Genomic DNA, 5,632 nt, shown 5'->3' on the forward strand with positions numbered 1-5,632 from the left:
TTGTTAGCTTTAATTTACTTGTATGTGTTTGTGTGTGTATGTCTGTACATTCTTTGGGATTACCTATATATGGAATCTCATCATTTGCAATTAACAATAGACTTGCAACTTCCTTTTCAATTTGAGTGTCCTTGCTTGCTTAAATGCTGTAGCTGGGGCAGTGTCAAATAGCAGTAGTGAAAGTGAGCATCCTTATCTTGTTTCTGATTTTAGGGGGAAAAATTTGATCTTTGACCATTGAGTATGATGCTAGCTCTGAGTTTTTGTTATGTGCCCTTTATCATGTTGAGGAAGTTCCCTTCTATTCCTAGTTTGCTAAATCATGAGTCTTGAGTTTTATTAAATGATTTTTCTATGTTTATTGAAATAATCATGTTTTTTCTTCATTCTATTAATATGGTATATTACATTAACCAACTTTCTTATAGTGAAACTCCCTTGCATTCATTGGAAAAATATCACTTGTTTATGGTGCATAATTATCATTATTCATAATTATGAATTATAGGTTCATTGTTGTTTATTTTTTTTTAATTTTCAAGTTACTTCATTTTAAAAACTGGTCACAACACTAAACTTTTGGCCCATTCTGCCAATGTACAAGCTACAAATGCTTGCTTGGCAGCTGAAGGCATTCTTTAGTAGCACTTGAAAACTGAGTAAAAATCCATATAAAACAAATATTCAAATAGTTTCCATAGGAACACAGATAAGTGTGACCCCATCTCCTAGCCTTTCATAATGTTCCATCTGTGCCAACCCTACTTACAAAGATACTCCAAAGCTGGCCATAATGAAGTTAAGTAGTCTTCTCCAATCCCTTAATTCAGCTACCCTCACAGTAACAGCTACAAGAATGGCATGTACACATTAATATGAGCTGAAGCACAGGCTTCTGAGTGGTGCTCCATCCCACTTTCCCAGGCACAGGACACAAGCAGTGTGCTGACATTCTGCTCCTCCATGGTGGGTGGAAAGTCATGGTTCTGGACTTGCTGCATCAGTTTCAATATTGGAATCCATAGTACATGGCATCACATAGTACATGGTCAACTTCTAAAATGCATTGAAGTAGAAGCAGCAGCAATAGTGTAAGTACCAATGTTTTCAAAGAGCATTCAGTGCTCCATGTGCATCTTGGTCAAGGCACAGTATTCTACGATGCAATTGAGGCCATCACAAGTTGGTGCCCATGTGCTGGATGAATAACACATCTCATCTGGTTTGGGCCTCTTCTGCAGAAAGGGTTTCATGTGTGCATGATCATAGAGGATGCAATTAATTGATCCATATATTCCATCATTCATGTAATACATAAAGGTTTTTTCCCTTGACTCATCTTCATTATCAGAACATGTTTGTTCCTTTAATATGAGGTTTTTGGCAATGATATTAACTGCAAGTGTGAAAGCTGATGCAACATAGTATGTGCCCAGCTCTGCTATGAGTGTCACTCCCAAGTTGGATAGAAAATACCTGTCTGGGGCTGGGTTGATGGCACTGGCAATCTCTTCAAATTTAAGCTTTACATCCTCAGATCCAGGAAAGCCACCATTAATATCCAGCAGATACATATTGAAACCAACGTCAGCTCCCATGTCAAAGACACAGAGGACATTGGAGATGGCCTGCACAAAGGTCTCAGGGTCAGTATAGATCGTTCCCATGTGGAAGCTGACACCAATGATGTCAACACTTAGTTCTTTTGCCCATTCCAAAAGAAGTCTGTTGGTTTTGAGAGTGGCACCAAATTTAACATTGAGATGAAAAATTGCTGTGGAATCATCAGTGGTAACCTGCAAAACCACTTTTGCCTTTGGATGTGCTTTGGCAACTTTCATCAATTCGACTTCACTATTGAAAGTCATCATCTGGACCCCATCATTGGCAGAATATTTAATCTGAAATAGTTGTTTACAAGGGTTCACATAGATAATCCTCTGTGGAGGCACCTCAAAACTCTGCACCAATTGTATTTCGGTCTTGCTGGCACAGTCAAATCCTGTCCTGATGACAAGGGTCTTCACTATGGTTTTGCTGTCATTGCATTTGACTGCAAAAAAGGAGGTGACCAGAGGAAGAGCTTTTAACCATTTCAGATATTTCTTTAGAATGTCTCCCAGGTCCACAATACAGAAGGAATTTTTATCATTGGAAGAAGAAACTTCATTAATTTTTGGCCCAGAATGTCCTTGGCAACAAAGCCTTCACTGGGGAAATGACAGCCAAATTCTTCATCACTGAAGTTGTTCATAGTTTCTGGGTGTTTATGACTCAACAAAAAAGAAAATTAAGATGGAAGTTTTAAAAATACTTGACAATTTATTTAGTTAAGTCAGTGTTATTCTGACAAAACATTTTATAAGGATATGACAAATAAGAAAGTTACAGAGCTGTCCCTATCATAAACATAAATGCAAAAATCCTAAATAAAATAGTTGCTTATGAAATAGTGTTTTATAAAAGGGATAGAATACATTTTGACCAAAAAATGTTATTCCAGTGAGATAAATTGACTTATCTTAAAATATATGATCTATCCTGGAGAATGTTCCATGTGAACTTGACAGGAATGTGTTTTCTGCTGTTATTGAATGAAGTGTGCAGTGTATGTGTTAGGTGTTGTTGGTTTATAATGTTCAAGTCTACTATTTTTTCATTGATCTTCTGTCTAGGTATTTTATCCATTATTGAAAATGGAGTATTAAGGTTTTTAAAATCCTATAGAACACAAAAAGAAGAGTTACAAACCAAAACTTTAATACTAGCTATTTTATTTATCTAGTATTTACCTTTACCAGAGATCTTTGTTTCTTCTGATGACTTTGATTTACAGTCCAGTGTCCTCTAATTTCATCTGGAGAAAGTCTTTTTAGCATTTTTTTGTAGGGCAGGTCTACTAGTGATGAATTCCTTTAACTTTTATCTAGAAATGCCTTGATTTTTTCTTCATTTTTGTTTTATTTATTTAAAAAATTGAGATATAATTGACATATAACATTGCATTAGTTTAAGGTGTACAACATAATGATTCATTACTTGTATACTATGAAAAATGATCAACACAAAATGTCTATGAACATCCATCACTATAAACAGTCACAAATTCTTTTGATTTGTGATGACCTACTTTCTTAGAAACTTATTTTTCAAATGTTCATTTTTCCTTTTTTAAAAAATATTTTATTTATTTACTTTTAGAGAGAGGGAAAGGAAGGGAGAAAGAGAGGAAGAGAAACCTCAATGTGTGGTTGCCTGTCACACATCTCCTACAGGGGACCTGGTCTGCAACCCAGGCATCTGCCCTGAGTGGGAATTGAACCGGCAACCCTTTGGTCTGTAGGTTGGCACTCAATCCACTGAGTCACAACAGCCAGGGTTCTCTTAGCAACTTTTAAATATACAACACAATTAACTAATAGTCATTATGTTGTACATACTATGCTTCATTTTAGAAGTATAGTTCTGTTGGATAAGAAATTCTTCTCTGATAGATTTTAATTACAGATCTTAAAATAAATATGTACTGTCCACGAGAATTAGTTTCTCTCTCACTCCTTTCAAGATTTTCTTTTTTCCCTTTTATTATAATATTTTTTTCTTAAAGATTTATTATTTACAAAGATTTTATTTATTTATTTTTAGAAGGGAATGGGAAAGGAGGGAGAGAGGGACAGAAACAATGTGTAGTTGTCTCTCACATGCCCCTTGCTGGGGACCTGGCCCACAACCCAGGCATGTGCCCTACACTGGGAATTGAACCAGTGACCCTTTTGCTCATAGGTTGGCACTCAATCTACTGAGCCACACTAGTCAGGGCTATTATAATGTGTTTTGATGTGAATCTTTTTAAGTTTATCCTTCTTGAACTTCATTGAGCTTCTAAGATTTGTTTATTCATGGCTTTTCAAATTTGGGGAGTTTTTATTATTTCTTCTCTTTTTTTTCTCTATCTCTTCTCCCTTTGGGACTCCCAGATTCATAGCATATGTTAGTATACTTGATGGTGTCCTATAGGTTCTGAATGCTCTGTTCATTTTTCTTCTTTTTTTCTGCTTCACAAACTAGACAATTTCAACTACTTTAAGTTTGCTGATTATTTCTTCTGCTTGCTCACATCTACTGTTGAACCCTTATACTGAAATTTTTCATTTCAGCTTTTATAGTTTATAGCTCCAGATTTCCTGCTTAATTCCTTTTGTATAATTCCTATATTTTTATAGATATTGCTTACTTGTTGATTCATTGTTCTTCCAAAATCCTTTATTTTTTTGTTCATGATTTCCCTTACGTTAAGCACAGATATACCAGTTAATGTCTTTTTTCCTAATATTTCCAGTGTCTGAGCTTCTTCAGTAATGTTTCTTTTTCATCTTGTTTCTTTGTATGCTTTGAACTTTTCGTGGAGAACTGGACATTTTGAATATTGTAATGTAGTAATTCTGGATACCAGATTCTCCTTATTCCCAGGGATTGTTGATGTTGCTTATTGGGAACCAGAAGTTGCAGTTGTTCATTTGTTTAGTGACTTTTACAAAATATATTTTGCAAAGACAATATTTCTTCTCACATGTTGTCACTGAAGTCTCTTTTCTATTATCTTTGGGGTCAGCCAGTGACATGGTCAAATAATAGAGGAGAAAAAATAAAAATGTGTTCTATCTAGTTAAACTCTACAGACACTGCCCAGGAAGTTATTTCAGATCGTGGTGGTTGAAACAATAGCCAGTGACTATGTTAGCCTGTCAGTGGAGAGCAGATTGTAACACATTATCCCACTCCTTGTTGATTAAGGTCTCCATTGCTCAGCCACACCATAGACCATACCAGGAATATGGGCTGCCATTTACACAGTTGCTTGCTATGGGGTTAGAACATGGAGGATGGTAGCTGCTATGCAAAAGTGAAATTCATCCAAATTTACCAACCTTTTTCTTTGTCAAGTACTCTTCTGGATGCTGCAAATGTTTGACTAAATTCCAGACTTCTAAATAATTGATTCCAGTGGATCTTTCAGGATTAATAATTGTTTCACCCGAGAGAATGATCCCTGGAGTTTCCTATTCTTCCATCTTCTGTGGTGTTACATTAACTTCAGTTGTTTAAAACCACTATCTTTGTAATTTTTTACAGCAGAACTAAGAAAATAAGAAAACCCTGATATCCCTCTGAGTGCCATGCTTATGTATACATTGCCTACTCCATATTTCTTCTTGGATAGACTTTAGATGCACTTAGCAGAATTCTTGATTTCCATGTTCCTCCTTGAAATTTCTCCTTATTAGTAAATGAAAAGTTCCAGTCTAACTCTGGTAACTTGGGGGTAAAATCATAGGCATTATCCTCACCTTGACATTTTTTTCTTATCCCAAAATTCAATCTATGAATCAGTCCCTTAAATTCTACCTTCAAAATATATCCCAAATACATCCACTTCTACATACTGCAAGATGCCATGTTCTCTTTTGGGGGCTGCTGCAGTAGTCTCCTAATTCTATTCCTGCTTACACTCTTGTCACCAATGTATCGGTTCTTCACGTTGTATCTGAAGTTTTTTTTAAACAAGAAAATCATATAACATCAGTACACTGCTTAAAACTTTTCAATGGCTTGCTATCACATTTAAAATATA

General features: G+C 35.5%; 1 pseudogene; it reads right to left on the reverse strand.

The window, feature by feature from the left end:
* Positions 1-848: 848 nt before the first annotated feature.
* LOC123810302 lies at positions 849-2,254 on the reverse strand (annotated as a pseudogene).
* Between the last annotated feature and the right edge of the window lie 3,378 nt (positions 2,255-5,632).

The sequence above is a fragment of the Phyllostomus hastatus genome, unplaced genomic scaffold (genome assembly GCF_019186645.2).
Source record: "Phyllostomus hastatus isolate PE091 unplaced genomic scaffold, TTU_PhHast_1.1 phas_scaffold_60, whole genome shotgun sequence".
NCBI classification, from domain to species: domain Eukaryota; kingdom Metazoa; phylum Chordata; class Mammalia; order Chiroptera; family Phyllostomidae; genus Phyllostomus; species Phyllostomus hastatus.